Source organism: Microtus pennsylvanicus, chromosome 3 (genome assembly GCF_037038515.1).
Source record: "Microtus pennsylvanicus isolate mMicPen1 chromosome 3, mMicPen1.hap1, whole genome shotgun sequence".
Taxonomy (NCBI): Eukaryota; Metazoa; Chordata; class Mammalia; order Rodentia; family Cricetidae; genus Microtus; species Microtus pennsylvanicus.
The window spans coordinates 139,666,869-139,680,055 of NC_134581.1; positions in this window are offsets into that span (position 1 = coordinate 139,666,869).

Genomic DNA, 13,187 nt, shown 5'->3' on the forward strand with positions numbered 1-13,187 from the left:
AGATATGTTGATGGAGGAAGGTCATTGGTTAAAATAAAAGAAGCTGCTTGGCTCTCATTGGTTAGGAGATAGGTGGGAGGAGTAAACAGAACAGAATGCCCGGAAGAAGAGGAAGTGAGGTCAGACTCGACAGCTCCCTTCTCAGGAGCAGACGCCTCAGCAGAGATGCCATGCTACCTGCTCCAGGGAAGACACACGCGATGAAGCTCCGACCTAGAATCTTCCCGGTAAGACCGGTGCTCACAGATTATTAGAGATGGGTTGATTGGGATATCAGAATTAGCCAGTAAGGGCTAGAGCTAAGGGCCAAGCAGTGATTAAAAGAATACAGTGTCCGTGTAATTATTTTGGGGCATAAGCTAGCCGGGCAGGCGGCTGGGGGTTGGGGACGCAGCCCCGCCGCTCTTATTACTACAATATGTTAGTAACGATTCCAAGCCTGAGTCATTCAAGAGTGCATTACAGTGAAACTATATTAACAATTTCTTTTCTTATGCAATAAAGATGTCTCACAATCCATTTTGTACGTTTAACAACACAACACAGGTCCTGGAGAGGAGGCTCAACAGTAAAGAGCATTGGCTGCCCTAACCCAGGTTTAGTTCCCAACAAGGTTGGGTACAACTGTCTGTAACTCTAGTTCCAGAGGATCTGACGCTCTCTTCTGGCCTCTGCGGGCACTGTATGCATGTGATACACAGGCAAAACACTGGTACACATAAAATAAAACTAAATCTTGAAGCTTGTGTTAAAATACTGCAGTTGTCACTAGTAAGTGTGTATTATGCAAATGTACTTCCACAACCCCCCCCCCCCCAGATGGGCTCTCACTCTGTAGTCCAGGCCAGCTGGAGCTCTCTGTGTAGCCTCAGCTAGATTCAAACAGCAGTCCTCTTGCCCCAGCCTCCCAGTATGGGGACCATAGAGGCAAGCCACCACAGTTAGCTTAGCCATAAATGCATTTTCTGCAGTGGCACTACCTCAAACGAAGTTCCAAGGGAAGGTGTGACTCTAAGAAGCCCTGAATGTCACCTAAGAAAAGGTTTGATGGTCAGATGCACCGAGTCAAAAGTACTCAATGGGTCTATCTTTGTGACTTCGTTGAGTCTCAGATAAACAGTTTGTCGCAGTTGGTCTCTAAGAGCTGTGTGTCATATGCAGCTTCTGCTTGAAGCATTTAGCAGAGAAATCTTCACCCCATAAAGCAGACTTGTGTAGGGTGCCCAGAGACTTTCCCCGTCTTTCCAATTTTCCATTTCGTGGCTATGAAGCCGAGAGTTTATCTATCTGTTGTAACAAGCGTATGTTATGAATTTGAAGCACATGCACACAGCTCAATAAACCATTTCAACTGGTCACGTTTCACAGAACCTAAGCCTAGTTCTCACCCTTGGGCTGTGTCTCATCCTGAGCCCTTCCCTTGCAGGAACTGAGGCACCCAAGGACCAGAAAGGAGTTTGAGCTTCCTGGAAGGTTCTAGGCTTGGCTCTCCTTCATGAGGTGGCTTAGGAATGACACGAAACGCTGTAACTCCCCCCTTGCACCCCTATCCCCATATGCACGCCCTTTGCTGGCATGCGAAACATGCTTAAAACGGTGAGGAAAATCCCAAGCCACAAACCCCACATTCCTTTTAAGGGCCGTCTGTGTACACACCTCGGACCTTTGACTCCATCTCCCTGGGGAACAAGGGATTTGGAGGCCTTGCAGGGGATTGCGGCTGTAATGGCTCTTACACATTCCCACTCTGTGGCTTTCCCATTCTGGGAGTTCATTCAGCTTTTGCCCTCTGGGGACTCTGTTTCTTTATCTCCAAAACTGGGCTAGAGATCCTCAAGTTTGGACTAGCTTCATAGGACTGTAGGGCAAAATGGTCCCCCTTATCCCTGGTTTAACCAATCTTTGCCATCTCACCAAATAATATGCATCATCCTAAACCACAAAATGACAAATATAAAAATTTTTAGGTTGCTAGTGTTCACAGGAAGAGTTCTTTTAAAAAATTAAAAGAATAATCCAGGTTTGATGCTCAGATCTGTAACCCCAGCTACTGGGGAGGCTGAGGCAGAACGATGCAAGTTCAAGGTTAACCTGGGCAACTTAGTGAGACCCTGTCTCAAGATGACACACACACAAAGGCTGGGTATGTGGCTCGGTGGTAGAGTTCCTGCACAGTGTATATGAGACCCTGGGTTCAACCCCTCTTATCATGGAAATAATAAATAATAACAATTGGCAGAAATCAAGAATGTATCTTCACAGAAGAAACAATACAAAAGGCTAATAAAATAAATGTATTTTGGGGCAAATTTTGGGATTGAACCCAGCCTGGTGCATGTTAGGTGAGCACATTGTTGCTGAGCCACACCCTCGTCCCTATGCTTTTACGTTTATGTTCATTTCAAGGGTTATTAGACCCTCTCTAGATGGTGTTCTCTAATATTAATGATAAAGCTTGACTTTACTATGTCATATTCTGAGCTGGGTGCCCAGGCTTATGAAAATGCCAGATGTCGATGGTAAAGAACTCCTGCTTATAGGGATGTGGTTCCTATGGCTTCCTCGCCATGCAATGATAGGCTAATAAATAGATGTGGTAGTTTGGAGTGCAGAGAAATTGGAACTCATATATTGGAGACAAATGGTAGATTAGGGAAGCCAACTTTTGGAGATAATTGACTTTTACAGCCAAACCTAAACATATGGATTGACTGTGACTTAGCAATTGTATTCTTGAGGATATAATATAGTATATGTCCATTCACCAAATAATAATATAATATATATGGCCATTCACCAAAGGACAGAGAAGCAATGTGTACGTCAGCTAAAATGCCCCAAATCTGGGAAGAGCCCATATGTCCATCAACAGTAGAATCAATAAAGAAATTGTGAAGTATTTACACAGAGGTATGTTATATATAGGAGTAAATAAGTTATTATATTAACATGAATGAATTTCATTCATCTACTGCGGAATGAAAGAATATAAACATAAAAGCAGGGCTCGGTGAATGGTGTTAGTTCAGAAAGTCCAGTGACCTGAATTCAATCCTGGAAGCCACTAAAAGGTGGAAGCAGAGAACCACAAAAATTATCTTTTGTCTTTCACATGCATGCCAAGGCAAGTGCACACACACACCTAAACACCACACACACACATACATGCACAAATACTAGTAAACTTGAAAACCCACAACTGTTGTACAGTCCACCATATAATGTTGCAATAACAGGGAAGAACAGAAATTAGAAGTTATGCCCGGGTTACTTTGTGGGGAGGAAATACCATGAACAGGAGCCGATCCAAAGCAGGTTCTGAGGTGTTTGAAACATTCTCGCCCACACTGGTGCTGGCATGGTACAGCCAGTGTGCGCCATGCTGGGCTTTCACTCGTGTGGCCTGGCAAATTCCACTTAGGCATGGCTTCAGCCAAAAGTCTGAAAATGACGCGGGACGGCAAGCTGTCGTGTTATAGTATGTAGGCTGATAAAGAGACAGACGTACGGACAGAATGCCTGCAGTGTTTCCTGTAAGGGAGCCTCACATGCATACACAGCATCTTTATGCATAATCTACTTACATATAATATCCATATGCATAATGCCCTCATGTGTAACAGCTTTAGGGTGATCTGTCAGTCAGTGATAAAAGTGACTGATTCAAGGAGTAGGTGAGACAGGGAGAATTTTTACCTGATTTTTTTCGTATCTCATGAGGTCTTAATTGTGTATACATGCTCTTAACTTGATGCATAAATAAATAAACCAGATCAGAAAACAATTTATTTTCTGGAAATAAAGTAGTGGCGATGTTAAGATAGAACGGTAGTCATGTAAATCTCCAGGCAATGAGATTATGTTTGAGTTCCATTTCCTTTTTTTGTAAACCATCTGTTCTTTTTTTTTTTCTTCTTCTTCTGTCTTCTCTGTGATTTGTCTTTTCAGGGCTTGGGACCCAGGGTATTTTAAAAGCAATCCCTCTATGGCTGAGCCACACCCCCAGCCAACACACTATTAACTTTGAAAATAAGGAAACTCATAGTTTGTTTGCAATTCAGTTTTAAAGATCAGTGATACTGAAGTGAAATTTGCACAGTACAAAATGTGGGAATTTAGAGAGAGCAGTTGAACTCGTCTTACAAGGATATGCACACCCGGTTGTCACTCAGTAAGGACACAGGATGGTTCAACTCCCCAGAAAGTTCTCCCACATTCCTTAGCAATCAAGCTTCCCCGCTTCCCAGGCAGCAGTCACCCGAGTTTTGTTACCCTAGCTTAATTTCACCAGCTTTAGAAATTCCCAGAAATTCAAACTATGAGTATGTAGTTGTTTATTTATGCATCAAATTGAGAGCTTATACACATAGTTAAGACCTCATGAGATATGGAAGACTTCTTTCACCCAAAACAATGTTTTTTAAAATTTATGTTTTCGTATCAATAATCCACCATATATACATACATACATATAGTGTGTGTGTGTGTGTGTGTGTGTGTGTGTGTGTGTGTGTGATGAATGTGGATTAAGGTCTCAAGCTCCCTGTTTTCTGGTCAGTCGAATGAGACAGCATCCCAATCCTGAGCAGCCTCGGGAGCCGGGCGGGTTCTCTGGCAGCTCCTGGACCTGACCCACGCTTCCCCCTTCGCTGGCGGCAGCGCCTGTCTCAGGTGAGAGCCACCCTGCTTGCTGCCATTGTTCCGCGAGTGACAGCCTCCCGGGCAAAAGCAGAGCTGTCAACCTGAGGGCTGTCAACTGCACACAAGAATTCCTTTCTTTGTCAGGCTGGGTGGTCTCGGTGGCTGCAGCGGCAACCTGCACAAAAGGTTTGGGAGAGCATCGTGCAGGAAAACACGCCGCCACCCAGGTCTCAGAGCACTTCTTTGTGAGATCAGGTTGAGCCCTTCCACCCTTCCCTGGACCAGGACCAAATCACCCGCGCAGTCCGGGTGAGGGCGTGCAGAGGTCGGCTAGGGCCCTCCCCTCCCCGACCTCCACACCTGGATTCTGCCCGGCATTGATTTCTACCAGATCCGTGGTGATAGACAGCTGGAAGTCTCTTAGAGGTACCCTGGCCTCACTCACCATCTTGGTCTCCAGGAAAGGAGGGGTTCAGATGCAGATTGCAGTTGCCAAGGTCAAACAGCCTCCCAATTTTGCCCAGAGCAAGAACCCAAGTCCGGACGTTTTCCTCTTTGTTGTGCTGTTTGTAGGACTCCCAGTGTGCTTTTGTTAGATCATGACTCCTAAGTACAGTGTAAAGTATAATTGAATTTCTAACTTTTCAACCACTGGGACTATGTTTGCGTGATGGATGTCGTTTCGTTTAGTTTGCTGCCCTCTACTGGCTATGGGTGACAACAACCATTGCACCTACTGAACATGCACAACTATTTCTGAAGCCAAAGAACAAGCCTGTGGGTAATTTCATGCCCATTTTGTAGGTGAAGAAATTGAGGCTCACGGAGAAGACATAAGCAGCCCAGCGGCCGTTAGCGCCTGTAGCGCTCTCCTGCCCAGTGCCACAAACGCCTCAGCTCTCCTTAGTCAGGCCAGGGAAGTCTGCTGCTGTGACAGGGATGTGTGTTCAGGCCACAAGGCCAGCCAAGCCCATGGTCACTGCTCAGGGCTCTGAGCCACTGTCCAGGGAAGTCACAGGTCCCCTAGAGAGCATCTCTCCTGGGCCACTTTTGCTCAGAGTGAAAATAAGGAGGTGGTATGTCGCCCTGCCCACCCCACCCCCCCACCAGGGGAAGGGGACAACATCTGGGTGTCCCCTATCCAGACTATAGGAGGCGAGGGTTTACTAGAAACAACCAGAGAAAAGAAGATATATTCCTCTCTTCCGGGAACTCATCTCACCCCTGCTAGAGTCAGCAAGGACTCTAGTTGTGCAAGGAAGCCTCAGGGGGCCGCTGAGCAAATGAATGAATGAATGAGTGAATGAATGAATGAATTACTGAAATATCGCACTGCTGAGTCGTGTAGGTTTATGATAGGAAACTGGCTTCCCATGTAAGTGAAGGATCTCTTTTTGTCGGCCCCAAGCAACCCGCAGAGAGAGAAAGCTGTGTCCTTAAGCCTGAACTGCGTGTGCTGGGATAGGCGAGCAGAGCTAAGAGGACCGTGGAGGAGACGCTGGGAAGCGACAAGATGGTACACGCTTCTTGTCTTTGGTGTCAACCATTAGAGACTGAAGGTTTCACACATAACCCTGGGTTTTCACCTCCCTCTTTAACGAAGTTGGGCCTGCTCCAGCCTGTCAGTGCTGCCTGCCTCTCTTGTCATTGTCCCCTTAAATCGAAGATGACTGGCAGGCACCGTTTCACCTTGAGCGTACGCTATTTTTCTTTTCACGAAACAAAAACAATAGTCGGGCATGGTGGCACACACCTGTAATCCTGGCTCCCCGGGAAGGTGGGGCAGGAGGACAGCGAGTTCAAAGCCAGTCTAAGCAACCTTGCAAGACTTTGTCTCAAAGCAGAACTTCCTAAAAGGGGTGTGAATGGAAGTAGGGGTGTAGTTCAGTGGAGATACTCCATCCGGCACACGCAAGGCCTTGGGTTCTGGTCCCACCACTGCAAGCACAAAGCGTCAACAAACCCAAAACCATTTTTCTTGCCAGGTATTTATCAAAGAGAGAACTCAAGAGACAGGAGCCATGTAAAGATGGGAAATTTCATTAAAAGTTAAAACTGGAGATCTGGAAAGATGGCCCAGCTGGTAAAAAAATAAATACATGGTGTGCAAGCCTGAAGAACTGAGTTCGAACCCTAGAACCTACAGTGGAAGAACAACTCCCCAAAGCTGGCCTTTGACTTCCATAGATGCATGCATAAAAACTCACACGTACGCACACTCACACACCACACACTCATACACACTAATAATAAGATAAAAATTAATAAAGCTACAACAACTACACCGTCATACAGCCATACAGCAATCCCACTGGGTATACAGAAGAGATGTCTAGTATTCTGACCATGAAGATGTATGTAGGTCATATGGATGTTAACTGACTTAGTCATTTCACAATGGACAGGGTCTTACTATGTCACCCAGGCTATCCTGGAACTCACAGCAATCCTCCTGCTTCAACCTCCCAAGTACTGAGATTACAGCATTAGTCACCATTCTCAGTTCAAAAACAAACAAACAAACAAATAAATAATGTAACAGGAGGGGCTGGGGTGTGCCTATAGAGTGCCTGTCTTAACTGCTCAGAGCCCTAGGTTTGGTTCCTAGAACCACATAAACTAGACCTGGTGGCACACGTTCCCAGCTCTTGGGAGGTTGACGGGGGAGAATCTGAAGTGTGAAGCTGTTTTTGGCTATATATTAAGTTTGAGTCCAGTTTGGGATACACAGAAAGGAAAACAAAAATAGAACCTTAAGTTTGTTGAAGAATTTCTAAATAATTGAAAGATAAATGCCCAACTTCCCTAAGCTGCTTGCTGCTGTTTGAGTCTGAAATGTCTCAGACAGGTGGATGTATTCAATACTTCGTCCTTAGCTGGAGGGAACTGTATAAGTCAGGGCCCAACTGGAGGAAGCAGGCCACCAGGGAGTGTATCTGATCTCAGGTACTGGCCACTCTGCTCGCTGGACAGCAGAGTAAGCCACTCCACTCCATCGCACCATTTCCGTCATGATGGACTGCAACTTTTGACACTGGGAGCCAAAGAAATAATCCCAAGTTGCTTACATGGTTTGTACCAGGTGAATCTCTATGCTAAGTGAAGGCCATGTGTTCTACGATTCCACTTATAGGAAACATCTGGGCTAGGTAAATCTACTAAGGAAGAGATGATGCTTGCACAGGACCATGGAGGTTTGAGGTGGAGGTGAGGGAAGTGACTGTTAATGGATGTCAGGTTTGTTTCTTGGGTGACAAGAATGTTCTAGAATGGATTGTGGTGACATTTGCACAACTGTGAAAACAGTGAACACGGCTAGATTGTTTGCTTTAAAAGGACAAGATGGAGAACGTATGGATTGTGTCGGAGCAAAGCTGGGGGCATTGCCTGCGTGAGGGATTCATATATTTGCTCAGGGTGGTGTCCCATCGGCTCATGGTGGCTGCAAGAGCACTCAACAGTTGGTTTGACAGTGTCCACTCTAGGCTGGTCCTTCTGGTTGCTCGATGTCAAACGCTTCTGCCTCAAGCCGGAGGGAATCTTGCACCATTCAGAGGTCTAGGAGTTGTGGAAGATGGAGGTGGGTGGTTGGAGCATGGGGCGAAGAGTGAGGGCTAAGTTTCAGATGAGCAAAGACATAATATCTAATCAAAACATCAAGACAAAGCTCCAAGGCATAGAGAAGAGAGAGTGTAGAGTGAGGTCAAGCCTGTTAACCGGTGAACCAAGATCATGTTCTTTACCTGGCCTGTGAGAGCTAACAGCCACTCTGGTCCAGGCTTGAGAAAGACCCGGATGTCTCTATGTTAAAGTACTCTGTTAGCCGCTACATGGGAGCTCCTGACCAGCCACTGTGCACTAACAGACAAGACAAACTAGTGAAAGAGATGCTGGGAAGACATGTTCTCATGGGAAGACTTGAACCTGGCTTTCACTCTTGAGTGTTTGGTCTTAGAGAAGTTCCATGACATCTCTGTGTTTTACTTTTCTCCTGTATGAACTGCGACTAGCGAGTCCCCTAGTGAGTTAGTGTATCCTAAGTGCTAATTAGTGAATTCTAAATACTTTAAAATGACCCGTGCACTCAGGAGGCTGGAATAGAAGGACTGTGAGTTTGAGGCCAGTCTTGAACACACATACATACACAGCAGACCTTGACTCAAAACAAACTAAAAACCTTGTATATGGTTAGCTTTCATGTGAATGTTGGCCATTACTGTTTTTTACTGTGGGATAATGCTCTTGTACACTGTAAAGATTAGTCAGTCATGTTAGTTTAATAGAATGCTGATTGACCAGTAACCAGGCAGGAAGTATAGGCTGGGCAGCCAGACTAGAAGAATTCTGGGAGGAGGAAAGGCAGAGAGTCAGTCACCAGCCAGATGTAGAGGAAGCAAGATGAGAATGCCTTATCGAGAAAAGGTACCAAGCTATGTTGCTAAACACAGACAATTTACGGGTTATTTTAAGTTGTAAGAGCTAATGAACAATAAGCCTGAGCTAATAGGCCAAACAACTTATAATTAATGTAAGCCTCTGTGTGTTGCTTTGGGACTGAGCAGCTGTGGGACCGGGCAGGACATAAACTTCTGTCTACAGTTATTATTAAAACAGAGACAAAGCTAGGAAGCAGTGGAAGAGCCACTGTAGAGTGTCTGCTGTCACCTTAGGTGTATAAGCAGAAACAAGATGTTTGCAAGGTTCAGCTCTGGTTGAGTTTCAGAGCTGGAAGAATATACAACTAGGTTTTTTTTCGACATGAAATTAAATTTATTGTATTCAGCAACCATTTGCTAAGCAGTTCCTGTGTGCCATATTATACATGGGGCCCTGTAGTAACAAGGTGATTCAGTAGCCCCTGCTCTCAAGGACATGGAGACCTAGGAAGGATGACAGGCAGCTCACGACACAGCTGGTGTACTACCCTGTGCCCCAACACCAGCTAACTGGAGGTTTCTCTCCTGCCCTTTTCTCTGAAGTCTCCAAAAGAAGGCCACACAACAGTGTCTCTAACTGATCCATAAAATTACCTTTAAGCCTATAAACACTACTCAATGGTTGGAGTTGGACTACAAACTACCCAGGTGGAATTGCCCAGCTTCTCAGGGCAATTCCAAGGTGGCCACCTGAGATGGTTCACCTTCTTACAATACTCTAGCCAGAACTTCAGATAAGCCTTACCTACCACCCAGAGACTGGCTACATATGTTACAGCTAGTCCTCATGAGCCTTAACCATTGTTTTAGTTTTCTGCAGGACCCCATAGAGATACCATCGCCCCTGAAACAACTGGAAGTAAATCCAAGAAAATGTCACCCCTTTCCCAACAGATGGGATGGATGCTTTTTTTTTCAGGGTTGGTTATAAGTTGTTATAGGGTTGGTGGTGGAATAATAAAAATTAGACTCAGGAATCTCATTTGGTAAAGATAGGGGAACAGAGAGGATAGAGTAATAAGGTAGATTATTGTATCTAATGTAAACTATTAGTTTTAGATAATTTGCATTGGTATATTCTTGTATATTGATACATACATAAAATTATTTTGTGTTGCTAAGATAATCTGTATATTGATAAAAATTAAAAATTCTTCTGTTATATTGTATATGTTCCTACTTCTGTTTACAATACTTTTGTATATTGGTACAAATATAAAATTATTTCTGCCATACTGTATTATGTTTCTTCTGTTTAAGATATTTTGTACATTGATGCAAATTAAGAATAATTTTGTTGGCCGGGAGGTGGTGGCACACGCCTTTAATCCCAGCACTCGGGAGGCAGAGGCAGGTGGATCTCTGTGAGTTCGAGGCCAACCTGGTCTACAAGAGGTAGTTCCTGGACAGGTTCCAAAAACTACAGAAAAACCCTGTCTCGAAAAAACAAAACCAAAAAAAAAAAGAGAGAATGTTTTTGTCATATTGCATTATACATTTCTACCTCTGATTAAGATATTTTTATATATTGTCACCTAAATAAATTCTTGAGACCCTTTAACAGACTCACGAGGTTTCACATAACACAAGGGAGTTACAGAGCCGGCTGGAGAAGGGAGTGAAGACAGACATTCTGGAAGAGACATGAGAAGCAAAGCCTGGGCCATGCTCAGATCTGGTGGAGGCACAGATCTGGGAAGGACCTGCCCTTGCTGGTGATGACAAACTGTCACATCCAGATTAGGCAGTGATTTGTTCTTGGCCCTGTCCGGAGTTGCATCATTACAACCCTCCCTCTCCCACTTGCCCGCCGCCCCCCCCCCCCCAAAGACAATCTTTGAGGCTGTGAAGGCATTTTCTAAGTCTTCCTGCATGCATCCTCTGTCCACTAAAATTCTGCTCTGATAATTTTGCCTCAGTTGCTCTGCCTTTGGCTCAGAGAGGTTAAGATCCTCACAACTGAAGTCAGCATCATCAGGCTCATCCCTGTTGCTGCAGCCTTGTCCTGAAAACAGCCCATCCTTGATGCATTCCCACTCAGAGATGGTCTCCTATTGGGATGGATGCCAATGAAGGTCCAAGTGAGCACATTAAGGGAATCAGAGGGAAACAGCCCAGTCATGTCCATGGAGAGGAGGTCCTGGTAGGACCCCTGCCAGGTTTCTCATCCCCCTTCCCGGATACCCTTCTCCAGAGCCTGCTCTCTTTCAGTTCCACTGGGGCTCTCAACACTCTCTGTCCTTTGTGAAGCTTCCTCATTTAGCCAGGATCTGTAGGTCTGAGAGATGAGGAAGGTCTAACGTGGGAAGGTGAATGAAGCCACATCTCCCCAAGACAGACGGGGAGAGGCAGGAACACGGCCCCTGGTTTGTTGTCTGTGCCTTTTTTCCTTTTGTGTCCCCACCAAAGTGACTCACGCGTTTCACTCTGGGCAAACCCCACAGCCTTTGTCACCCCGTGGGATGCACAGATCAGGGCACGTACTCGTTCTTTCTCTGAGGAGAGAAGTCTGCTTTGAGCCTGGTTGAGGCGCCAGCTCACAGTCCAGCCCCGGTTATGTGAAACTCTATCACAAAAGTCCCTGTGCCGAAGGAGAGGGAGTTACCTGGAGAGGGAGAATGAGCTGCCAAGACTTTCAAAACCCTGGGGCCCATGAAGCATCTGAGCTGCATACTGCATCATGCCAGAGCTGGTGGTTTGTTGAAGAGAGGATTCTGAGCACCCATCACTCTCAGAGGTTATGTTAGAGGGGACATTGTTACCTTGTTCCCTAGAAATATCCATTAGTCACCAAGTCAGAACTGTGCAGAGTCTGGAGGTGATCAATGGTGCTGGTGTGTGTGTGTGTGTGTGTGTGTGTGTGTGTGTGTGTGTGTGTGTTTTGTCTATAAAATTGTGGTGTTTGGATTCCCTGCTCTGGCCAGAAAATACATACATGAAGTTGTGCAGTCATCAACACTGTCTAGTTCTAGAATTTTCAACAACCCAGGAGGAGGCCCCATCCCTACTAAGCTGCCCCTCTCTCAGTAACCCCTCAGCTTCAGGCTTCAGATACCTCGAATCTGCTTCTATCACAGTGGGTGCTTACTCTGTGGGTTTCATATACACGCACTCATGAGCGATGGCCTTTTGGTGAAGGGCTTCTTTCTCTTAGCACACCTTTTCCAAGGTTCAGCCGCGTCGTAGCGCTGATCAGTGCTTCATTGTTTGCCAGGGCTGAAGAAGCTCATTGCATGGCAATACTATGCTTCGTTTATCCATTCGTAGGTTGATGGGCATCTGGGTAGTTTCCAGCTTTTGGCAATCGGGAATAGTGCTGCCATGAACATATGGCCCCTGGCAAATCACTCCAGAGTACAGGGAGTAACAATATGCATTCCCTTTTCAATGCCATCTTGCCACACGGGAGGAATCCCAGTCGTATCACATTCCCCCGCTGGACAAAAGGCTTTCCGAAATGGGGGCTGTCTTCCGTGTCACAGGGCTGCCTGACTTGCTGCGTGGTTATGGCTTTGGCTCTCCACCTACGCCCCATAGCTGGAGTTACAGACATTGACCTACTTGTCTCTGTCGCCTTCCTGTTTCCTCATGCTTTTGGGTGCCACACTGCCGTTCTCCATCCTTGATGCTCTTCCCCACACCCTTTACCCATGGAGTCAGTGTCTCCTGTAGCCCAGGCTGGTCTGGAACTTTCTGTGTAGTCGGGGATGACCTTGAAGTCCTGGTCCTCCTGCCTCTACCTGCCAACCGCTGTGAATCCTGGATTTGTCACTGTACTTGGTTTCTGCCTTTGAAATACAACCCCCCTTCTGTTATTCTCACCTTTTCCCAGCCACAGAGTGGCACTGAGGAAATTGTAACTTGCCACCTTAACCCAGGGACCTCTCTTTGTTCCTGTGGACTAACCTTCTTGATAATGTTCTTTGAGGTGCCAGAGTTTTTAACTTTGACATACTAATTAATTTGTGGCTTGTGCCTTTGGTGTCATGGAATTGGAGAGGTTTTTCACTTCGACAAAATAAATGGGTGAGGTGGGAGATTAATCTGACAAAAAGAGAACAGGGTAGCTTGAAATATTTTTATCACCTATTCAGTCAGAAGATCTCAACA